General features: G+C 39.8%; 1 protein-coding gene across 2 annotated transcripts in view; it reads right to left on the bottom strand.

The window, feature by feature from the left end:
* The window catches only part of OTOF (otoferlin), a 432592-nt gene that overhangs the window by 243623 nt on the left and 162468 nt on the right, over positions 1–26501 (bottom strand). The gene's annotated exons all lie outside the window — the stretch shown is intronic.

The raw sequence follows: 26501 nt of genomic DNA, 5'->3' as shown, positions 1-26501 counted from the left end.
AATAATTTGATCATGAACTGAAGTAAGTAATTTTATGCAACTTAAAAAGAATAAGAATTAATTTTGATTAGCACAACTTTTTCAGTGATCCCACAAGGATGCCCAGCCACTGAGCAGTCTCTCCCACCTGCCTGAGTTTCACAGCCTGTCCCCACAGCAAACAACAGTATTTGCTTGATATGCTCAGGGAGCTCCAACAATATTGTATGGAATACATACTGGAAAAATGGTTTATGTGAAGACAAAAAAAATTTAAAATCAGGATCGTCTCAATTCAATTATTGCAGATGTACGACAGCAGAAACTTCAATTATTCAGATCTGATCACAAATTGTATGGAATAAATCCATAATTATTAGGCATGACTAAGGGCTCCTTTTACAAAGGTGCGTTAGGGACTTAACGCGCGCTAAAATACCACTCGCGCTAGCCGCTACCACCTCCTCTTTAGCAGGCAGTAGTTTTTCGGGTAGCGCACACTAATCCAGTGCGTGCACTAAAAACACTAGCGCACCTTTGTAAAAGGAGCCCTAAGGATGCAATCGACAGATTAACCAATAGCAGCTCTTGGTAGTGGTGCACCCATCCTGAGGTTCGCATAGAATTCTCTGACTGGAGGCAAAATCATACAAATACGTCTGCTTGGTAGATGGGAGTTAGTATAAGTATTCCTTTTGGCCTATAACATGGGTGCCAAGGAACTCGGTACATGGTGCATGTCAATCAACTTATAGACTCACACTTAGTGGCGCCTAATTAGACTTAGGCGCTGGTAGGCGTCAAAATCTTAGGCAAACTCTATTTATGCGAGGGTTTTCTTGGCCTAAATACCAATGCCTATGTACAATTTAGGCACACTTTCTGGTAGGCACATTGGATGAGTCTAGGATGATTCATTGTGGCAGTTTCACCACAGCCAGTTCATCATTGCCGTTTCTGAGTCGTCATAGAATTATGATGGCTAAACTTCCTCCCCATGGTCCCTGCATCTCTCTTCTGCTCTTCCTGGTCCAGCGTGTCTCCCCCTCTCCTCCCATCAAACTTCTACCTAAGATCACCCACCACCATTCCTGCAGCTTTCCTTCTCCAATGCCTCATCCTCCCCATCATGACCTCTCCCTCTCAGGCATTACGCCTTCCAAAAAGGAAAATGTGTAATGCTGTGGGTCCTCATTTGGAGGGGCGATGTCCCCTCAAATTACCACACACCCCCTCGCTAAACAGCACCTGCTCCCCTCCCACGGGCATATCCAGCTGTTCTCTTCTTGACGATTCAGCGCAGCCATTTCAGCATGGCTGCAATGAAACATCCTGTGTTGAATCATCACATTCCAACTTGGACTAGGGATTAGATTCACTAAGACGACGGATCGATCCAATCCGTGGGCAGGGGGGGGGGCTGATTCACGAAGTGTCCTCATGCAAATGAGGGCAATCAGAATCACGCCCCCAAGCAACCGCACGGATCGCTCTCCAGCGATCCCGACACATGCCCGGCAGAGCTGGAAACAAAACTTTTTACTTTTTGCTTTTACTTCACGAGCCCGTGGTTTTAATACGCTTTAAACCCGCGGGTTAAAGCCATGGGCTTGCACTGTGGGGAAGGGCAGGACAGTCGGGGTAGAGAGCAGGAGATCAGGGCAGAGAGCTGGGTGGCCAGAGCAGGAAAATCATGGCAGAGAGCAGAGCGGCCAGAGCAGGAGAATCGGAGCAGAGAAGCAGGATCGGGGCAGAGTGCAGGAGTTTGGGGCAGACAGCAGAAGGAGACTGGGGTAGAGAGCAGGGTTTTTACACAAGCGACTGGTCCTCAGCAGTCGGTTGATTTTGAATCGGCCAGCCCAGTTGGTGTGCCTGCATTTGTTTAGTGAATCGTGTCCTTCCTACTTTGCATGCCGTTTCCCCTCATTTGCAATGGAACAACAACAACAAAAAAAAGTGGAACATTACTGAACCAAGTGTATAGCCCACGATGGAGACTGCCTCAACTTTGTTGGTTGGGCTGAGAACTTTTTAGTGGCCCCTGATAAGTTTAGGTACCCTATTATGGAATTGTCCCCCTCCCCTCCAACCTTTTGGTAAGGCTTTTTTAGTGTGATCATCATTTGAGCAGGATAAAGCAGATGATAATGGGAACCAAGACCATAGTGAGAAAGTGATTGTGTTTTGTCAGAATGGATTCAGCTAAGTGCTATAACAAGAATTCTTTTGACTGAGCTGTTGGAGACAGAAAACAGCCTGCTGAGAAGTGCAGAGGAGAAGGAAATAAGCCTCATGAGGATAATTATTGGAGTTCTTATATCTCATTTATTACATGTGACACTGAAAAGACTGTGACTAAACAAAAAGTGGCTGATTGACAGCTACAATTATCTAGGCATAAAACAGCCAAGATGACTTTAAAAAACAAAAGCAAAAGCAAGGAAGACAACTGACAAAGAGCATAAAGATGTCAGAATGTATGGTAAATAATGCATGATACAAAGACTATGTACTATATGTGGCATTATTCAAATTATAGATCCAATCATCAAATATCCACATACCACAATCAACCTTTCATTCACATTAATACTTCCTGATTTCTATATAATAATGCTTTCAGGGCATTGTCTTTGAGAAATAAAGAAGACATAAGAAAGAAGACATTAATGCATAAAGATTCAGTACTTTCCTTTTCCTGAATGCTTGATTTGGTCAATCAGAGAATATTTTAGAGTAAAAGTCAAAGCAGAAATAAAAGACCATAACTCATTATTACTCAACATGGCTACTTTTCATTCTTTAAGATTTTAGAATAATACTCTGATCATAGCTATTGTCTGAATTAAACTTAACCATAATATGAAGGTGGTTTGAAAATTTTTGGTAAAAAAGCAAGTTAAACAACATAGTCTCCATCAAGGGCTATACACGCGGAGGGACATAATAATAATTTTAAAAGTCTAAGTCCATTTTGGGCCTAGGGCACTAGTCACCCAAAGTCGGCAGCATCTAAAGACCATTTTTGAAAAATACATCCAAAATATTTTTTTCACAAATATCGTCTACTTCTACGTCCAGTCATTTGATCGTCCAGAACGCCAAGTCGTCTATCTTTATACCGCTTTCTCTTCAAAAAAAAATCACAAATCCTTAGAGCAAGACCATTTGGACGTGGGAGGGGCCAGCAAAGTGATGAACTGGCCACCCAGACATGGCAACAGAGTAGTGGGTCACCTTACATGGCACTGTTGTGAACTTCACAAAAAGGGTGCCACATAAACATCTTACCATAACTTCCTTGTAGGTCATGGCAAGCCCCCAAAAACAACCCCAAAACCTACTACCTGTCTACCACCCCAATAGCCCTTATAGCTGGCAGTACAGTAGTGTTTTAGGGGGTTTTGGTGGACTTAACATTTTCACCATGAATGCAATGGTTAGAGTGGCTTATGGGCCTGGGTCCTTCTCTCTATGGTTCACTACCTGTCCCCCCCCCCCCCCCCCGACTACTTAAGCCACCTCTGTGCAACTCTGCTAGGCTTTCCTATGTCAGGTGTGGATGTTCTGCAGGCAGGTATGTACATTTCTATTCCAATTTGTATGTGCGGGGGGTCAGTGATCACTGGGGGGAGTGTGTGGGGAGTCTGTACTTTGTGTCTACAGTGGTTATATGGTCACTTTGGATAGCTTCTGGGCACTTAGACCTGTTTTTAGATTGCTTAAATCACAATGTAAAAGTTCCATCCATGCAGTCTTGTAAAACTTTCAGTTATACTTGCAGTACGACTAAGTCTAAGTCAGCCCACGTCCCACCCAAATCCCACCCTCACCACTCCTCCTAAAGTGCCCCTTTCAGCTCTGGGCGTACTGTGGCATTCAGAGGCCTAAAAAGTCCCTGGATATATCTAAAAACCTATTTCGATTATCAGCACTTGGACGACCTGTCTTTTAAGTCATCGAAGTGCCAATTTAGGCGGGTTTTTAGATGTATTTCTGTTTTATGAGCCCCTTAGTCTAGCGAGTTTCCAAATTTATGTAAGCTATTTTTCCTACAATTAAAAAAAACCTGGAAACTGACTAAACTAAGGCCCATATTCTATATATGGCACCTGTTAGGCGCCCTATCAATGCCAAACTTAAGTGGAAAAGGCCATTTGAAAATGATTTTAAAAACAAAAAAATAGGTGCCTTCTGGTGCCTAGAAAAATGGCACCTTCATCGCAACTACAGAGACGCTTTACGATGCCTAATACCACTGAAGGCAAGGCTAATGCTGGAAGTGGCCTTAGGTGTTGCAATGCACCTCTGTAGCCATGATTCACATGAAAGGTAGGCACTGAAAATGTAGGCCTTTAAAATCCTGGCCTATGATTCCGGCACCTACCTTTCACGAAGCCACAGTTCTAGAAACAGTGCCATTGCATTATTGACATGCGATCGGTGGCCATTTTGTAGGCAGCCGATGATGATGGGTGCCATTTACAGAATTCGGCCCTAGGTATATAGCCCTCAATGGAGACTACGTTGTTTAACTTGCGTCTTTACCAAACTTTTCAAACCACCCTTATAATTGTTAAGGAATCTGATTAATTCTAGTTATCCTTTATGAACTCTGTTAGCATATTTTCTTATAGTAGGTCCAAAAATAACAGTAGCTTTATGAAAATTTTCTTTATTACAATAAATCTAAATACATATGTGGCTTCATTTATTATAATTCCCTGTTTAAATTACAGAAAAAGCAGGAAGGACAGAAGATGTGTGGGCGGTGTCAGCAAAAGGAATAGCAAAGGGGGCAGGTCTTGGCAAATGACAGAGGATTGTTAGCGTGGCACAAAATTATGGAATAAAGGGAATGCTTCTTGACCCAGTTTTATGAGAAACATGACTTGTATACTTAACAAGAGTTAAAGAAAATATAGTCTTTAGATTTTGTTAGGGACATTGAACCAATGACGAAGATGGTATGTAAAATCTTATGAAAGTGTAATAGCTCATAGGTAACACCGCTCAAGGTTCAATATACTTTACTTATAAGAACTTTTTATAGCTAGTGAGAGCAACTGTTGCATGGTATTTTATAAAGGCAACATATAGTAGATGCCTCTATGCCTTAACAAAATAGGCCCCCAGAATAAGCTTCAAAAGCATACAAATCCCAACACACGCAGTTACACTTACTCTGAAGTAGGTATTAATGTAATCTGCAATTATACTTGGAGGATAGGAAAATAAAACCTAGATTCACTAAGGGCAGGGATCGGATCCGATCCATGAGGGATCCAATCAGATCTGTGTCCGGGGGCTGATTCACCAGTCACCCTCATGCAAATGTGGGCGATTGGAATCATGTCCCCAACTGACTGAATCAGATTGCTGAACAGCAGCAACCTTTTTTTTTAACTTTTTGGTTTTACTTTTCTTTGTGAGCCCGTGGATTTAACCCGCGGGTTAAAACCATGGGCTTATAGTGCGTGGAATGGCAGGAGAGTCAGGGCGGTGAGAGGAGGAGATTCGGGGTGGCAGGAGAGATTCGGGGCAGGAGAGCAGAGTCAGGCAGGAGAGGGGAGCAGGGCGGTGAGACAAGATTCGGGGCAGGAGAGCAGAGTCGGGCAGGAGAGGGGAGCAGGGCGGTGAGACGAGATTCGGGGCAGGAGAGCAGAGTCAGGCAGGAGAGGGGAGCAGGGCGGTGAGATGAGAGTTGGGGCAGGAGAGTGGAGCAGAGCGACCACAGGAAAGTTGAGGCAGGAGAGCAGAGCAGGGCGGCCAGAGGAAAGTCGGGGCAGGAGAGCAGACAGGAAAATCCAGGCTGAGAGAGCAAGATGCAGTTGGAAAGCAGTTAGTGACTGGTCCCCAGCAGTCGCTTCTTTTGTTGATCGGCCAGCCCAGTCAGTTTTCAAGATTTGTTTTGTGAATCGCTGCCTGCCTACATTTTAATGCTAATCCCCCTCATTTGCATGCGCGGATCGGATCGGAGGATGATCAGGACAGAGGTTAGTGAATCGGGCCGGAGGAAAATCGGGGTCGCAAAGGGATCACAAACCGATTGGTTTGCTTAGTGAATCTAGCCCTAAGTTCTTCCCTGAAGGAAAATATATTCAGAATTGCTGAAAGTTAGAGAGTGGAGACTATCCTGTTGAATAGAAAGTACAAATAGCATGCAATTATAGAATACTAGAATAAACCTGAATTGGTTCAGCTAAAATTTAAACATGACTATTTAGGCCAGGTCAACAACAGCTGTAAATGGGTATGCCTAAGTGTATACAACATGTGCATAACTTACAATATTCTGTTCTTACACACATAAGTTGGAGACATTTCTTTGCTACTCCCATGCATCATCCACATTTACCCTCCCCCCTTCAATAAGGTACTTGGTACCTTATAGAACAGCATACAGTATTTATTTATTTATTTCCTTTTCTATCCCGTTCTCCCTAACGAGCTCAGAACGGGTTACAGGTTAACATACATAATATAGAGTCAAAACCAGTTACAATTTATCCTACTTACAATACGTTCATCCTAACATGATATATACGGAGGGTCTAGTTCCACTATACATTTCTTTTTTAATCATACGGTAATAGGCAAAGGATTAGGTGAAGAGGTAAGTTTTTATTGCTTTCCTAAGGTTCAGGAGTCCTTATGAGCAACAAGGCATGCTTAACTTCAGGCGCCCAGCTATAGAATTGAGTTAAGAGGCCTGGTTTTATCTGTAGAAGGGCTGAAAATATATGAATAACAGAGTCATGTGTATGCTGGCTACCAGCAAATGGAAAATTCACTTTAAATATCATCCCCTCTGCCCTTTCCTCCAAACACTTAACAAAACACTTAACATTACTCTTAGATCTCTCTTGATGTGTCATTGCCATGTCAGTAGAAAAGTGATGAAAAACACTTTGAACAACAGAATTCTTAAAGGCTTGCCTTCAGCCAAGTAAGTCAAGAGAATGACTTTGTGGCCTGGCAAATCCCATTTTATAGGGTTGAGAGATCTAGGAGGCAGTGCAAGGGTAAATATGAGAGGGTGCTGAAAAATTCTCAGCCCAGCCAATCCACTTCCTAAATTCCGAGCGTTATTTTGCCACTGTAGCTGGAAAGAGTATTATTGTATTTTGTTAAGTGCCAGTTTGCAGCAACGAAATTCTATGTTTTTGACATTGTTTCAGATCATTGACTGAACCATATCTACATCCTTCTCTTCTTGGTTGGGCTGAGAACTTTTCAGCACCCCCTCATATTCAGCTGGCAGAGATCAGTGATTTTTTTTTTTCTGTATAGTCAATGACAGGTCTTGTCCGGGCATTGGCACTGAATATTTGGTTATTATTTATTTATTTAAAAAATTTGTATACCGTTTACAACTAGACGGTTTACAAAATTTACATACATAGTTTTAAAACAGAAACATAATACAATGAACATAAAAAGTCACCTTAAATATCATGGCTAGAAAATAACAGCATAACTTTACATAATAACAATCATAAGCAGTTTATCAATTCTACCAGAGAAGAAAATTATGTCTAGAAAAAGGCATCTACAAATAACTGCATTTTAAGTAATTTTCTGAACATACCCTTTTCACGACAATTCCGTATCTGACCCACCAAAGAGTTCCATATCTTAACTCCTGCACAGCAAAAGGTCTTTTTACCAGTGTCAATAAGCCTTGGATTCACAGTCTTCAGTAAAGCCAAATTCTCAGAACGCAATGATCTTTTTGGTGTATAACTAAGGGCTCCTTTTACTAAGGTGTGCTAGCGGTTTTAGTGCATGCATGAAATTATCGCGCGCTACACCGCATGATACGCTTCTAGAATAATGCTAGCTCAAAGCTGGCGTTAAGGTCTAGCGCGCGGGGCAATTTAGCGCACGCTATTCCGCACGTTAAGGCCCTAACACACCTTAGTAAAAGGAGCCCTAACTATGTTATTTTTAAATAATTCTGGAATATTTCCATATAGGAAATACTTTATACTTTACTCTGAAGGCGACTGGTAGCCAATGCAATTTTTGAAGATGTGGCAAAATATGTCCAGCTGGCTAGCATTTAACTATTAAAATGCTGATATTCAGCTATAAGTGGTTAAGTTAAAGTAGCCAATGATAGGATTGCTATTTTTGCAGTCCCATTTCAAGTTCAAGTTCAATTTATTTAATATACTGAAAACAAAAATCTAAAAATCTAAGTGGTTTACAATAAGTATAAAATAAGGGAATAAAACAAGACAAGACAAATATTGCATATACAGTACTCCCCCAAAATTCACGGGGGTTCCATTCCAGAAACCCCCGCAAATTTCAAAAAACTGCAAATGCGGTTTTTCACCTGTCAAAAAGCAGGGGAGGCAGGAGAGGGCAGATGGAGTGCCGGCGGGTGAAGAAAATCACTCGCGGTCTGCTCTGACCGCCTCTTCCTGTAGTAAAGTTGGGCTACACACAGCTCCTGATTGGTGTAACCCGACTTTACTACAGGAAGAGGCGGTTGGAGCAGACCATGAATGAGCGAGTCCGTGATTTTGTGGGGGAACACTATAAAGGAAAAACAATATGATAAATTACAATAAAAATTGCAAGGAAAATAAGGGGAGGAAAAAATCTCCATCCTGACTCCTCCCCTGATCCATGCATAAAATAGCTGGTTTTACTTTAACCGGTTAGAGCGGCACCATCCAGTTAAGTGCTGCTGAGTATCAGCACAGGCAAAATAACTAGGCAGGAACCTCTCTTGGCCTGTTAAATGGCTTTGAATATCGGCCCCTCAATAACTGGTGCTTCCATGTAGGCGCACCAATGCCCTGTGTTGGGTGCCAATTCTAATGGCATCTGCATGCCCCAAAGGCATTATAGAATACTAGTGTACATTCACATGAGCATGCTTCAGTTTAGGCACGATCATTTATACCATGTCAATAGCAGATGAGAGGGTGGCAGATGCCTGGAATGCCCTCCCGAGGGAGGTAGTGGAGAGGAAAACTGTGATGTAATTCAAAAAAGCGTGGGATAAACACATAGGATCTCTAATGTAATTTTGAAAGTTTTTTTGTATTATCATTGTCTGTATACCGTCTCTTCCTCTGTAAAATGCTCTGAACTGTTTGTGGTATTGCAGTATATAAAAATAAAATTAGTTAAATTAAAAGAACTAAGGCCGGTATTGGACAGACTTGTACAGTTTGTGTCCCATATATGGTGATTCGGTGTAGGGAGGGCATCAATGGAAACTCCACTAACTTGGAACATGAGGACGGTACTGGCCAGACTTTACAGTAGATATCCTGCAAACAATGGGATGGTTGGATAGGCTGGAGTGAGCTTAGATTGGAACCTCATCAGTTAGAACCTATGACAATGGGTGGACTTTAGTCTATGGCCCAGAAATATCAAAGAAGAGACAAGTTGATTTAATCATGTATTTTTAATGAGAATAACTAATGGGCAGTCTGGATGGACAATTCGGGTCTTTATCTGTCATCATTTACTTTGTTTCTATGTTACTATGTAAATGGGTATGCCTATATGTGCCAAATTAGCATTCTATATGTAATGTGTCACTTGGAGACATGCTTACTGCCTTCCCATGCTCCGCTCATTCACATACCCCAGTGCATTTACATGTGTAGCACTTAGGTGCCACCTTATAGAATATCATCTAGGGGTAAATTCTATATATGGTGCCTAAAAAAATCATCGCAAAAAAAAGTGCTATTCTATAAGCCGTGCTTAAAGTTAGCCACGGTATATAAAATATTGAATTCACCCGGGAAACGCAACTGACTTTACATGCAGCCATTTGCACTAATGATAATGTGGTGCAAATGTCTGTGTCTAAAAATAGGTGTGGATGCTCTTATTCTTTAACTATACATGTAACTTAAAAGAACGTCTCCGATCCGCCCATGACCTGCCCATTTCCGCGCCCCCTTTTACGAATCACTTGTAAAATGTTACTACTACTACTCCTTATCATTTATATAGCATTGAAAGACACATGCAGTGCTGTACATGTTGATATTTATAGACTGTCTCTGCTCAGAAGAGCTTACAATCTAACTTGGACAGAGAGACATGACAAGGCCTGGAACCTGCACCAAAATTTGTGAACAAAACATGGTAATTCATTCTAATTAGTGCCAATAATTGCTTGTTGAAATGTGAATTATTGGTCTAATTAGCTTGCGCATGTAAATTCAGTTCAATTAACTTGTGCACGTAAATTGGGTATGCACCCTAATTCTCAGCACTTTTTGTAGAATTAGGGGGCTAATGCACATTTCACACGTATCTACCAATTACTGGCCCCTATGACATGTAAATGGCATATACCTCATGGTTAACAAATTATATGAGGACGCACAACATATAATATGTTCATATAATGATTCAAAATGTAGTGTGATCATGGCACCGAAGTACCCCCTCTTCAAATCCAGCATGCACCCAAAAAGAGGGAGAAAAAGCCTCAGACTAATGTAACAGTATAGAACCAAAAGGTACAAATCAAAACTGTTTTTGATACTTTCACTGGCAAAAAAACTCCCTTACAGAACAGCTCAGGTTTAGAAAAGGGAAAAGTCACCCGGAGGCATGTTCAAGGACTTAGCTGACAAAAGACGACTTGAGCTCCAACGCTGTCACGTCTTCTCCAATCTTTCCAACAAGCGACTTTGTTTCACCAATGTTTGGCTCATCAGGGGAACAAACAATACAGCTTGAAACGTGCAGCCACGCTGAGACCAGCATGGCTGCACTTTTGTCAGCTAAGTCCTTGAACGTGCCTCTGGGTGACTTTGCCCTTTTCTAAACCTGAGCTGTTCTGTGAGGAAGATTTTTTGCCAGTGAAAGTATCAAAAGCAGTTTTGATTTGTACCTTTTGGTTCTATACTGCTACATTAGTCTGAGGCTTTTTCTCCCACTTTTTGGGTGCATGCTGGATTTGAAGAGGGGGGTACCTCGGTGCCACGATCACACAACATTTTGAATCAAAATACCTCATGGTGCCAATTTGTAGAATTACCTCCCTAATGTTTTGCAAGGTAATGACAAGTGATCTTCATAAACGCACAGCATGGTTAATTGGGTAGGTTTGTGCTTTTTCTCATGAACCTGAAGTTATGCGCAGTTCACGGATCCGATTGTTCTGATAACCTTTGCAATCCACAGTATGGATCTTTGGTATTTCACAATGCAAGGCTCATTTTCATGGCATTTTAAAAATTGAAAGAACCCATTTTCTTACCATAGTTGGTCCCATTCCAGTCTAAAGATATCTTTGGATTTAATGTCATTTCCAAAAGATATTCTGATTCATTGTACAACGCTTTAACCTTAGTCATCAGCGCTTCCTACACTGTAGAAAGTGGAAAATGTGTACGCTGTAATTCTGTGTATGGGCCAGATACAGCATGGATTTTCTTCCAATCTATGTTTACAGAAAATACCGCTCAAAATGTATCATTTTAGTACAGAACTGACGTTTCATTTTCAATCATTTCTATTTTAACCCGGTGACATTTAGAACCTAGAATGATTTCTTGCAGTCTTAAGTAAATTGCTAGTTTCAGAAAATGAAGACGTGAAGGAAATGCTCCTTGGTTGACTCTCAATTTAAGGGTTGCTTACAATTAACTCCCTTGCAACCCCCCCCCCCTCCTTTTTGCTTTCAGAAACAAGTTTTGTAAACCAGGAACACTGAACTTAAGAATGAACATCATCGAAAAATGAAACAGTCAATTAAAAATATACAATTGTGCCATACTATTTGTTCAATTTTCTAGACTGTTCTCCCAAGGAAGCTCAAAATGGTTTACATTAATTTATTCAGGTGCTCAAGCAGTTTTCCTTGTCTGTCCCTATGGGCTCACAATCTATCTAACGTACCTGGGGCTAAGGAGGACTAAGTGACTTGCCCAGGGTCACAAGGAGCAGTGTGGGGTTGAACCCACAACCTCAGGGTACTTAGGCTGTAGCTTTAACCACTGTGCCACACTCCCTCTATACCTGTCTCTCAATGCCCAATGTATATAAACCTGCCTTTTAGTGTAATGTAATGTAATGTAATTTATTTCTTATATACCGCTAAACTCCGTTAGGATTCTAAGCGGTTTACAGAAAATAGATAATAGTGTGCATTAAAATTATAAGTAATATAGGTTTACAGAGAAATATACATTAAAGGATACAATAAAAATAAGATAAATAAATAAAGAATAGGTACTTAGAAATTCCCTTACTGTCCCGAAGGCTCACAATCTAACTGAAGTACCTGGAAAAATAACAATTAGTTGAGTAATAAAAGTAAGAAATAGAAATAGAAGAAAAAATAAGAAAATAAACATTCTAACAAGACTACATTGATCTAAGGACTTTGAAAGGTAGAAAAGAAGAGAGATAGGAATAGCTGCAGAAAGGAGGAACCGTTGAGCAATAGAATTTTGGAGAAATTTTGGATGAACCATTCGGGTCTTTATCCGCCGTCATCTACTATGTTACTATGTTAAACTTCTGGTGCCCTTCCATAGTTCCCTGCTCTCAGTATTCCTCTCTATATGCATCCATTGTCTCTTCTACACTACTCTTTAGTGCTCTTGCAGTTACCAGACAGAACTTTGTATGTATATTAGGTTGTTACTGACTGATGCTATTAGTCTGGATGGAAATGATCAGGTTTTATAGGTCTTTTGTATCTAGAGCTTGCTTCTATAAATTCGTTTTTTGGTTGCATTTTTTTTAAAGGTAATCTAAATGAACAGAGCCTTACTGTTTGCTGAATATATAACTCCTTGAATCAGACATTAGATAACTTACATATTTAACTGTGAGGTACACTGAAAGCAAACTAGAGCGTGTCTAAGCATTAGGAAAAGCCTGCACATTCAATCCACATTTTCTCGTGTCTCCCATTTTTCCCCCATTCCTTCTTCCCATTGATCGGCGACCAAACACCTATCCCTGGCACCTCCATATACCAAGATCCCTGTGTTACTACTAGTGCTCATCACTCATTCTATCAGACCTCAATTACATATAATCTTTTGCAAAGTCTAACCAGTTATTTAAAAATATGAATATGAATAATAATAATAATAAATTCCTTACACTGTTTGCTTCAGCACATTTGACTCACGTCAATCCCAGGCCTAGTTCCCTTGTGAGGAGAAAATATAGTCAAAATAGCCAAAAGAAGGGAAAATAAAGCAGCAGGAGAATAGGGCTGCCTTGGTCAGAGATGGAAGACTTGTGGGAGTAGGTGCAAGTTGATCTCGCCGCATGAATACTGCATGATGCTGCTAGAACCTGAGACAGGGGCTTATACACTGAGATTATTACCGGGAGCAGCAAACCTACAATCTTTTAAAGTAGAGTAATTGTTTAAACCCTTTAGTATTGTCTATGGAAATGCCTTACATTTTTGTAACAGTCTTTTTTAGTTTCTTACTGCCAAGTAAAGGAAAGAAACAGTTTCCTTAATTATATTGAAAGAGAGGACAGCGTTGCTTTAGCCACTTTGAATGCTGGCTTATGTCTATGGATCTGATTACAACCTGGTGATTAAATATTTACAGCTCGACAGACATAAACACAGACTGGGTTTCCTCTTTGATTCAAAGCTGTTTTTTTGAGGGGGGGGGAAGCTGTTGAAAGGCACCCTTTTTGTGTGCCAGTGATGAGGAAGCATTGTAAATGGAAATCTCCTGTCATTTTTTCCCTCAGACTTTAAGGATGTTTCCCAGAGCAGAGATGTATGTGTGGGGATAGGTGGGGGGTGGGAGGGGATGGGGAAGAGTGCGAACAAGACAGACATATCTACTAATACTGTATAATTTCATGCTCAGGGGTAGAGTGTATGATATGATATACTCCAGGGGGAAAGGAGACTCAAAATGTATTTAAACTAGTTTGTTCAAGATGAATGATGTTGATGTTGAGGGATGATACTCCATCTGCCTCTGAAGTAGCTGATTATTTTAAGGTGAAGATTGAAAATGCTAGGAGTCAAATGTTGGGTAAGAGGCAGAGTGGGAATATTTCTGTGGATGTGCTCCTCTGCTCTGCTCGCTGTGTTCAGCTCTCTGTGTCGCTATTTGAAGCTAGAATACAGGCTGGAATGTACTGGGTTTTTTTTCAGAACTCTGGGCAGTGGCGGGGGGGGGGGGGGGGGTAGGGGGGTCAAATGAATAAGGGTCAAAAAGGTGCCCAGATGACCACTGGGGGAGTAAGGGGGTCATGCTTTAATCCCTCCAGTGGTCATCTGGGCACCTTTTTGACCCTTATTCATTTTTAAAACAGGTCTAGCTCCAAACGTCTAAATCAGGGGTAGAGAACACCGGTCCTCGAGAGCCGTATTCCAGTCGGGTTTTCAGGATTTCCCCAATTAATATGCATTGAAAGCTGTGTATGCAAATAGATCTCATGCACATTCATTGGGGAAATCCTGAAAACCCGACTGGAATACGGCTCTCGAGGACCGGAGTTCCCTACTCCTGCATTATAACATTTTTAGTCTTGTTTACCATCTCTTTTCTAATAATTCCTAGCATCTTTGCTTTTTTGGCTGCTGCTGCCGCACATTGGGCGGAAGGTTTCATCATGTTGTCCACAATGACACCCAGATCTTTTTCTTGAGCGCTGACCCCCCAAGGTGGACCCTAGCATCCAGAAACTATGATTTGAATTATTCTTCCCAATGTGCATCAGTTTGCATTTGTCCACATTAAATTTCATCTGCCACTTGGATGCCCAATCTTCCAATTTCCTAAGGTCCGCCTGCAACTTTTCACAATCCACATGCATTTTAACAACTTTGAACAGTGTAGTGTCATCTGCAAATTTAATCATCTCGCTCATTGTTCCAATTACCAGATCATTTATAAATAAGTTAAATAGCACCAGTCCCAGTACAGATCCCTTCAGCACACCGTTATTTACCCTCCTTCACTGAGAAAAATGGCCTTTTAACCCTACCCTCTGTTTTCTGTCCGATAACCAATTCTTAATCCACAACATGACTCTTTAATTTTCTCAGGAGCCTCTCATGAGGAACTTTATCAAAAGCTTTCTGGAAATCTAGATACACCACATCAATCAGCTTGCCTTTATCCACGTTTATTCACACCTTCAAAGAAGTCACGCAAATTGGTGAGGCAAGACTTCCCTCAGCTGAATCCATGCTGACTCTGTCTCATTAAATCATGTTTGTTTACATGTTCCAATCAAATAAATAAGGAAAATTCAGAAATGTCCAATGTGTCTACACAAATACAAAATAGCTGAGGACAAAACTGGCTGAGTGCCGTGCTGAGAGCAGTGTTGTCTGTGATCTTCAGCTTACGATTTTTCAACCACAAAATTGGTGTTTACATTTGAGGAGGCATAGCCCCTGACGAAACTAAAAACGAAACGGTTGGGCAGCCGTCGGGCAGAAAGTTAAGTGCCTTACCTCTACAGCACTATATGCACTTTATAATTTATATAGAGCCTGTTTAAAATATAGATTTTGAATGAATCTTTTTGCATACTTCACTTTGCTAAGACCAATGATGGGCACAATGATGACCAGTAAGGCCACGAAAATAGTGAAAAGTGATGCCTTGGGTGTTTGAGGTCTGGCATTAAAATCCACTTGAAATTAGTTTTGTCCTCAGTTATTTTGAATTTGTTTACATGTTGCACAATTTTATTTTTTTATAATTGTTTCACTGCTTCGCCCAGCACTGAGGTCAGGCTTACCGGTCTGTAATTCCCTGGATCTCCCCTGGAACCCATTTTAAAAATTGGCATAACTTTGGCTACCTTCCAATCTTCAGGCACTACAGATGATTTTAGCCACAGGTTACAGATCACTAACAACAAGTACTAACTTTACAATCTATCGTTTGTATAGGTAAATCATTCCAAAGAACAATAGCAGTTTATGTAAAACAGTGGTTCCCAAACCTGTCCTGGAGGACCCCCAGGCCAGTCGGGTTTTCAGGATAGTCCTAATGAATATGCATGAGAGAGATGTGCTCATAATGGAGGTGCCAGGCATGCAAATCTGCTCCATGCATATTCATTAGGGCTAACCTGAAAACCCGACCAGCCTTGGGGTCCTCCAGGACAGGTTTGGGAACCACTGATGTAAAAGAAGATCATGAAGGGTATGGTAAAGGTAGAGAGAGACAGATTCTTCAGACTGGCGGGGGCAACAAAAACTAGAGGGCACTCAAAAAAATTGAGGAGAGATAGATTTAGAACAAATGCTAGGAAGTTCTTCTTCACCCAGAGGGTGGTGGACACTTGGAATGCGCTTCCAGAGGAGGTGGTTGAGCAAAGTACGATTTTGGGTTTCAAAAAGGGACTGGACGAGTTCCTGAAGGGAAAGGGGATCCAGGGGTATAATGAGTAATAGATCACTACAGGTCATTGACCTGGAGGGCCGTTGCGGGAGCGGACTGCTGGGAGTGATGGACCTATGGTCTGACTCAGCAGAGGCAATGCTTATGTTCTTAATTGACATTTAAAATGAATACCTGTAAAAGGAGGAAACTGCAATAAAAATGCATTACTCAATCTATTAGATGAATAATGCAAACGTGTAAAGAACAAAGTGAGATGATCGGAAGCCTCTGCCTGTATAATATGATGAATCAGACAGCTTTAAATTCTATGCTTCTCTGTAGGCAGCCCATGAAAAAATAGGAACAAGGAGTGAGCTGAGGATAGAGCAAGTCACAGAAAGATGGAGAGTGAATTGTATAATCACCCAGCAAAAGAGAGCACACCAGGCAAAGCGATACCTACTTGTCTTTACTCTCTTTGCTCTCCTTGTTCTTTTCTTTGCCTTTACTGGAATACAAGCAACATGGGAATAAGCAAACATAGTTTTAAGACTAAAACTCGGTGCAACTGTTAGAAAAGTTTTGCAAAGATAAGGGCACTTGCCTAGGGCTAAATTACAAGGCTGGCACTGTCTAAAACAGCTACAAAATAACTACTGTAGATAGATTCAGGTAGATAGTGAAATCTCAGGTGTGAATCTTGAGGACTTGTACAGTAGTTGAATTCAACAATCAATCACATCGTGCTTCAGTTGACAAGGGGAATAGTTTGATTCTGTTCTCCTGGAGCTGATGCTCCTGAGCTAACAGGTCTGGTTTTCAGGATAACCACAATGGATATTGATAACAGATATTTGCATATATTTGGCTTGTGGTTAATTTGCACAGTCTGATTATCCTGCAAGCTGGCATTGCTGATGGCTCATAAGGTCTTGAATTGGAGACTATTAATATAATAGAATTTTATTTATTGCACAAATTAATTCTATACAAAATGCAGATTGAAAGGGGTAGTACTTCCAGGCTAAAATCTCAATTTTTTGAGGCTGATTTTAACTCCTAACTCCGTCCCACCTGTAAAGTATCCATTTCTATTTGGCATTCCTTCTGTAATCTCCTACCCCAATTGTCCTGTTTGTCTGGTTAGATTGTAAGCTCTGTTGAGCAGGGACTGTCTCTTACTTGGTTAATGTTATATACCAGGACTTCCCAAGTCCGGTCCTCGAGATCTACTAGCAGGCCAGGTTTTCAGGATATCCACAATGAACATGCATGAGAGAGATTTGCATACCAAGAAGGCAGTGCAGGCAAATCTCTCTCATGCATATTCATTGTGGATATCCTGAAAACCTGGCCTGCCAGTAGATCTCGAGGACCGGACTTGGGCAGCCCTGGTATATAACATTAACCATGTAAGAAACAGTCCCTGCTCAACAGAGCTTACAATCTAACCCTATAATATACTGTATAGTGCTAAATGCATCTGGCTATGCTATAGAAATGATAAGTATTAGAAACATGGTCTTTAAATCACCTAAGCATTAGAATTGCAAGTCACTTTTAATTCTTTCTTTATGATTCTTGAAAACAGTCTTCCCATTCCCTACTCTGTGTGACTTAAGTATGTATACTTTGGAAGAAAAGCAGGAGAGGGGAGATATGATAGGGATGTTTAAATACCTACATGGCATAAATATGTATGAGGCGAGTCTGTTTGAAAGGAAGCGCTAGAATGACAGGGCATAGGATGAAATTAAGAGGAGATAAGCTCAGGAGTAATCTAAGGAAATACACTTTTACAGAAAGGGTGGTAGATGCTTGGAATAGTCTCCTGGTAGAGGTGGTGGAGACAAAAACTGTGTCTGAATTCAAGAAAATGTGAGATAGGCACATGGGATCTCAGAGAGAGGAGGAGATAGTGGATGCTGTGGATGGGTCTTTATCTGCCTTCATGTTTCTATGTTTCTAAGGCCCTGAGTCTATAAATGGCATCTAATTCTAGACACAGTTCAATGCACTTGTCAATCAATTGCTAGGCATCATTTATAGAATCACGCCTAGCAATGCCTAAGCATTCTTAGGCAGCAGTAGATGTTGAATGCTTAGGTGCACTACCATTTAGGCCTGGGTTTTTGCCTAAATAAGTGTGCTTAAGTTATTCCACGCCCAAACTCTGCCCTGAAATCCACCCCTATTCAAGCCTACATGCATACTTTTGTAATTGTTTTTTATGGCATTTTCAATTATCAACACTGATTAAACCAATTAAAAAAATTAAGTTAGGTGCCCAGATTGGCTAAGGGCCTGATTCTGTATAGGACTCCGGTCTTGGCAACCACCTAAGAACCAGATGAGAATCGTGCACCAGCATTCTATGCAGAATTGCATCTATCTTAAACAACAGATGTCTTACCCCCCAATTCTTTAACTGGCATCCATTTCAACCGGCACTGGTTAGAGAATCACACCTGCCTGATCCCTTGTCATCAGTTGAGCACGGCACGGGGATCCTCATTCAATTTATCCGGCAGGACTCCCCAAAACTGTAACTTCAGGGAGTCTTGCCTGGCTCAGCTGATTGGGGAAAATACGTCTGCTGTGATCAGGTGAGCTGGCTGTGTCATAGGACCCTCGCCGACACTCCCCCCCACCTGAGATCTGCAGGAGGGATGCCTACTTCCTCCTGCCTGTCACCTCCCCACATCCGTGATCGGCATGAGGGATGCCTACTCCCTTCTGCCTAATACCCCCATCATCCCCACCCCCCATATCTGCAATCAGCAGGAGGGATGCCCACTTCTTCCTGCCTAACACCCCTACGCCCTATATCCATGATTGGTAGGAGGGATGCCCATTTCCTTCTTCCTAACACCCCTGACATCCCAACCCCCACATCCTTGATTGGCAGGAGGGATGCTCACTCCTTCATGCCGCCAGGTCCCCTTGAACACCCAACACCCCTGATCATGGATGTGGGGGGTGGAGGTGTCGGGGGTCTTAGGCAGGAGGGAGTGGGCACCTCTGCTGCCAATCACGTATGTGGGGTTATCAGGCAATGTAAGGCAGAAAAAAGTGGCCATCCTTCCTGCCAATCTCAAAGGTGGGTATCAAGGGATTCTCTGCCGCAGCTGGCTCAGCTAATCATGGAAGGGGTATTTTCCCCTGATCAGGCTAGCTGGCAGGACTTCCTGAAGCCGTGGTTTGTTGATCGGTGATTTCCATGATTGCATGCCTGAAGGGGTGTGACCAAAGGGGCAGGTTACGCCCCTTTGGAGCACCGTAAGAACATTGGAGGAAAAGTTTAAGTATCCTGTGGTGAATATTTCCAACATTATAGCCTATAAGGTACTGTTCTAAGACTTGTTTTTCCTCTTTTTTGTGAACTTCAATAGAATTAAGAGAATGGGAAAACAGAAAGGGGTTGCAAAGGAGATATTTGTACCATGATAAAATATGAGGTCCTATAGATACTTTTGTGAGTGTTAATACATCTACTCCAGTTTTGTTAAGGGATAAAGTGGGTGCTGGTTCCCATAAGGAGAAAGAACTTGGCCTGGAAGCTTCATTCTTAAATCCCAATTTGTGTTCTCCATCCACTCCTCCAAGAGCAACTGCCCTCTCAACAGCTGAGACCCAATTGGAAGTTGGTCTAGGTGACAGCAGGAAGTAGGGAAGGTGGTAAATGATGCATTATGTGAGAATATTGTGCCCTTGGAGGTTCCTAATGTCACTATTTCTTTGGGAGATGATGTATTGACTGTATAGGGTTTAACATCATTTTCTGGTTCTATAACATTGTTAATCCAGTGTCTCCTCCTAGTACTGCACTAAGGAAGTGACTAATTTAGAGATCTGGAAAATTCTTTCTAAAATAGAGGCAACTTTTTCAGGATGTGTGTCAGAACTTTGCAGATTTTCTGGAGAAGCTGCTTCCAAAATTACTGCAATTGAGAATGAATTAAGGAAACTAGATCAATCTTTACAACAGCATACTAAACGTTTAGACTCATTGGAAGTAGTTGGTTCTACTCTGATTAACGGAAGTTCCTTTTTGGAAAATAAGATAGAAAGATTGGAAAATCAGATCCGTGCTAATAATTTAAGATTTGTTAATTTTCCTCTTTGTAATTTAATATCTGCTAAAAAATGTTAAATCAGTATTTAGTTAATATATTGGATATGAACTCCAATGCTCTCCTCATAATTACAAAAAATTATTATGATCCTATTTCTATTAAAGATACTAGGGAAGAGGAAAATGGGGATCCTTTGGTGGCTAGTCTTACTACAATTCTTGAAACATCAACTTGGGAATCAGTTTATAGAGCTACTTTTCTGAATGTGATGGATAAAGAATGGTTCTTTCTATTTTGGCTTTTTTTTTTTTTTTTTTAAGGGAACGATTGACTCTCTTTCATCATCAAAGAATATTTGTTTATCCTGATATTTCATCTAAAACGCAATAAGCACATAGGGAGCTTTTTAAATTATGTCCTAGAGCATTGGCTTTGGGAATTATTTTCTTTTTGAAATATCCTAGGAAATGTTTAATATCTTTTAAAAATAAAGAGCATATATTCTAAGACTCTTCATATTTAGGTGAATTTCTCAGGATGCAAGAACAGTTAACTAGCAATAAAAATGGTGTACAGTAATATGGAAACATATTCCCTCTTTTGCTGGATGCAAAAGTGAAGGCCGATTTATTAAATAGGTATTGAGGTATTTTTTTGCATGATGTCCACTTTTCTAACTTAGTAAAAGGGGTTTTTAGTGCTATGGAAGAATGGGTAATAGAATAATAGTAGGGTTCTAACAGTATACTGTTTTATTCTTTATTTCCCTCCTTTTTCTCAATTTTCTTAGTTACCTTAATGAGGGGATTAGATTTTATTATTGCCTAGAATGATTTATAAGATAAATATACCTTTTGGTCTCTTTATATCTTTTATTGATAACTTGGTATTCTTTTTCTTCTATTGTAAAATGTAAAATCTTCTTCAATAATAAGAAAAGTTAAAAAAAAAAGAATCATCCTGAGTAGCAGCATCTCCTCTTCCCTGACATTTTTTTGATTGATCATCTATCTAGTTCACCAGCACTGCTTATTCCCCAAGCATTCCAGATAAAGTTTTACCTTAACAAGGGTTACTAGGAATACTGGTTGCCGATTGAGTCTAGAGTTCTGTTTAAATTTTCATGCATTTGTTATAAATCAATCTTCGGTATGTCACCAGGTTATCTTATTTCCCATTTTTCTTTGAACCAGTCAAATAAGATTACACGCAGGGTGCTTCTGTTCACGTATCCCTCCATAAAATTCTGTCGTTATAAGAAGTTTCTTGAGAGAACCCTCTCGTTTCAGGTTGCTAAACTGAATGTATGGTTTGGTAAAATTATATTAGAGGCTCCTTTTTATTTTGATTTTAGAAAATTGTTAAAAACACAACTATTTGATAGGCTTATATCATAATACTACATGTTTAATTTTCTAATTGAGTCCTTTATATTCATAATTTAATGTACTTTTATCTGCTTTGTATGTACCAGCTTTATTTGTTGTGAACCGCCTAGAACCATTTTGGTCTGGTGGTATATAAGAATAAAATTATTATTATTAAATGTAAATGTGCATGGTTTTTTTCTATATAAGTCTTGATCACCTTACTTATTACATATATAGGAGTGTTTCCTCAACCTGTCCTGATTTTTAAGACATCATTAGTGAATATCAGTGAAAAAGATGTGCATGCATTAGAGACCCCGAGTGTGTAAATGTATGTGGTAATCCTGAAAATCCACCAGTCTACAGGTGCCTATAGGAGAGGGTTGGAAACACTGGGATGCACTGTTGTATGTGCTCCAGAATTTCATGCATTTTACTATGGAAACAGAAGGGAAGTTTTCTAAGAAATGGACACACTAAACTCGTCGATCAAGGCCTGGCAGATACTTTCCTTTTTAATTGTCTCCATTCTCTTTCTCAATCCCAAAGTCTTTATTCAAGTTTCTAAGAAATATTATCACACATTTAAAAACACATAAGGGTACAGTACATTTCAAAAGGGTGCCTAACTAAAAAGTCACACGAAAGGATTTTTTTAAATAAAGGGCACCTCCCTAAATAGAACATGGAAATTACATAGCTAAATGTACATGCATATATTTACAAGATATGAATTGGAGATGCAAATTTAGGCATATTAGCAGCTTGCCATCTATGCACTGACTTTTATAACATGTAAAGTATATGCAAGAATCTTCCATTTTTGTCCCTATCTACAATGGCCTCTTTATATTCAATTAGGTCTGTGTACATTGTGAAAGCACACATATTACTTTTAAGTGGTTAGACTTGCATATGGCTAACTTACATGCCCTAATTTTATTTTTACTTGTGTAAAAGATGACCCAGAGCCTGATTTTCCAAGGTTTTATCTGATTTTGTGCCTATGGGATCATAGCTTAGTAACTCAGGCCACAATCCTTTGAAAATCTAACCTCACTATATTTGATCAAGTGAGTCGATTGAAACAAAACTGCTAAGAGCTGAAGATGCATTTGCTGTAGCGGGAGATTTCTTTCTGGTTTGGGATACCTGAAGGATAGAATGCTGGTTTTTTTTCTCTTTCCCCTTAGTCTTTGTTTTAGATCTGAAACATAAACATCAAGTAATTCAAAATGAGATCCAGTGCCCTCTGGGACATAAGTAAAGGTAAAGTTGTGACATTGTTCAACACACTGCAATACATAGAGGAAACATGCAGTAAGTTTCCACCTCCTAGCAAGTCCCAGGAAACCACCAAGGAGAGAGAGAGAGAGAGAGAGAGAGAGCGAGCGAGCGAGAGCACAAATTGTCCAACACATACTCACCTCTAGTGTGAAAATCAGATTATACGGCCCCATTAATTTTTTTGCTGTCACATTTAAAGGTCCTTTTACTAAGCTGAAGTACTGTAAATGCTAGCTCATGCTTACCGCAACAAAAAAGGGTTTACCTTGGGAGGTCCTGAGGTAAGTCTGAGATTAGAGTGCACAAACCACACACTAAAAAATATTTTTATTTCATGGTGTGTAAAGGGGAGGGGGGTGTCAGGAGACCGGAGAGTGGTAATGCCAGTGCATGATTAGCATGTGAACCTTTCCCTCCTACAAAATAAGCATCGGTAAGTGATCGTGCACTAATTTTTTTAATGGCCATACACTAATGGCAACAGTTCATATTACATTTACATATGTCAAACCAAAACCCATTCAAAAGATTTCATGTTGTCTTTAATCTGTAGTGGGGTAGGAAACGTCTCAGAGTGTAGGCCCGCAGATATCCAGACTTTCTTGTCTTCTGGGCCACTTCTACCTTTATCATTGGCATAAAAACGTTTTCCTCATACCTTTGTAAAAGAATCTCTGTATTAACAATTGAGAATTGGTCCATCATAACTGAAAGGTTGCACGTTGTACTTTTGAGGATGAACCATTTCTTATGAAATAATAGAAATGATTCTTTCTTCAAAGTAAGACATTAAAAGAATTTCTATTTTAATGAAGTTTTGCAAGCTTTACCAATGTGGCTATACAGTAGGCAATAGCATAAACGTGCCACAGATGGTAGATCATGCTGTCTAATTAAAGGTGTAAAACATGTGTGAGATATATTCAAGGTAACACTTTTTAAATTATATGGGGTAAATAAGACTACAGGTGCGATATGGTGCAGTGGAATAAGGAGATATATTTAACCTAACTTTATTCCCCACTTAGGCCTATACTATATGATGTCAAAGGTTAATTTAACTGGACTGTGATAGGTAATTGAACTGAATAAAATGTGAAATTTTATAGTAACCCTGGTACATGAGCATTTTGTAAGAAATCATGTGATTATTGTGTAAATGAAACTTGTGACCAGTCACTATAGTTATAGTTTTGAGAAAAACAGATTTTAAGGAACTGGGAGAAATCAACAGGAGAATTTAATAAAATATGGCATGGGTCATTAGCTAGAAGGGAAGTAAAGTCCAGATGTTTTCTAACTGATAACGAAGTTGGTGAAAAATAGATTAGTTCACATAAGTTCATAAGGGCACAGAGAATGAAGACATTGTACAGCTCACTTCTGCCATCTAGTGTTAAATGTCTTAATTAATTGGACAGCTATATGCAGGAAGAATCAAATTAAAGTTAGAAACAAGATTTAGATGTAGTTAAAGATACGTAATTAATAAATGATAATTAAAAGCTAAGGTAGGAAGTAAACTCACTATCTAGTGCTTCAAAGAGGTAGACATAAAGGGCCAGATTATATAATTGGTACCTAAAAAAAATAACACACCTAAAGTTAGGTGCCTATTGCATGTCAATCACACTTAGGTACCCATTACAGAATTGTGCTTAGCGGCATCTAACTTAACTTAGTGGCCTGTATTATAGGTCAGGGTTTTAAAGGCCTAAGTCCTTTAGAGAATCACACCTAGGGATGCATAAGGCTTTCTCTACCCTAAACACACCTACTTTGTTTGGCACTGCGAGGCGCCTGTCTTGTATAGAATCACACCTAAGAAGATAGGTGCCTATCTCCCAATTAAATTTTATTTTTTTCAATTATGAGCTTAAGGCTTATTATTGAAGCCAATTTACTAATTAAGGGGTCCTTTTACTAAGGTGCACTAGCTGTTTTACCATGCGCTAAATATTAGCACACGCTAAACACTAACACGTCCATAAGTCTATGGATATGTTAGCATTTAGCACACACTAAACAGCTAGCATACCTTAGTAAAAAGGGGGCCTAAGTTAGGCACCTATCTTTGGGCATCTCTTATAAAATTTTTCCCAAAATGCAGATTGAAGAACATTGCTTGCTAATAAACTAGGGATAAGAATTAAATGTGTGTATACTAACATTCTAACAGCGAGATGTGATATAGTAATGTATAATAAGTTTGTAATGCTATGGAAATATTAAGATATAGTAATTTAGGATAAGATGAAATAAAGGATAAGATAATTAAAAGCTTATATTAATAAATATATGTTAGTAACTTAAAGAGGAAATACCGCTTTATGCTGTTTTCCAACAGTCAGCTCTTACCTAAGCTCATGTGATCTGTTTTGCAATTCTGTTAACTAAAGATGTTAAACAGCAGATGTGATGTAAAATAAGCTATAAATGTAATAGCCTGAAAGTTAGTCTCTGAAGTGTAAGAGACAGGAGAGAAGGACCATTACACTCCCAGACACAAACACTTCCATTTGATTTATCATCTTTTATTAATAAATCAGATATAGAATTATTATATTATAGTCTTTGTGTCTAATTAATTTATAACTGCAGGCTGAGAATCCCTTTCTTTCGGAGTGGAGGCTTGTAAGGTTTAGCCCTCCAAATGTAAGGTTTGGAGGGGTAATGTTGAAGCGGCCTTACAATCTGCCAGGTCCCAGGTTCGATACCCTCATTGAAGATTCAGTAGGAACTAAAATTATTGACAAAGCCCACTAAGAGTGCTTGCTTATAGAATTGCCTCATTTTTGTGCCTAGTTTTTGATGCAGGGATAAAAGTCATATTACATAATTAGGGTGGATAGGTGATTCCTTGAACATTGGAAAGATTTAGGGGTAATTCTATAAGGAGCTGCCTAGACAAAGGCAGTAAGAAGGCACATAAATGGTGGTATTAATCATTCACATGCATAAGTGGCTACGTATGTGCATGACTTCTTACAGACTATCAACTAGTAGAAAAGTATATGCCACCTTGCTGATGGGCATACAGATGGGTGGAGTTTGAGCAGAGAATGGGTAGGACACAGAAGTGCATGTGTAAATTATAGAATACTATAATTTATGTGTGTTTCAGATTAAAAATAGGCAATAGAGCTGGTGTAAATGCTCAGTCTTAAAAGTACAATCACACTGCCAAAATCTTCATAGGTCCAAGCTTTTTTTAATTTCAACTTTTTATATATGTATACCTTATTTTAATTCTTCATAACCCATCCATTACTCTGTTCAATCTCATATTATTCACTTTGTGTTAATCTTATAACCTGCAAATATGCATTTATCTGTTGTTTAAAACATTGTAAGGAATACCTCTCCCGTCATGATCATGTTTAAATTTTATTCCTCAGGGTTGAGGCACCTCATACTGTTATTCTCAATTCTCATGAAGAGTGCCTACATATTGC

Source organism: Geotrypetes seraphini, chromosome 3, assembly GCF_902459505.1.
Source record: "Geotrypetes seraphini chromosome 3, aGeoSer1.1, whole genome shotgun sequence".
Taxonomy (NCBI): domain Eukaryota; kingdom Metazoa; phylum Chordata; class Amphibia; order Gymnophiona; family Dermophiidae; genus Geotrypetes; species Geotrypetes seraphini.
The sequence above is the reverse complement of the archived record's forward strand: the minus strand, read 5'-3'. Positions and strand labels throughout refer to the sequence as shown.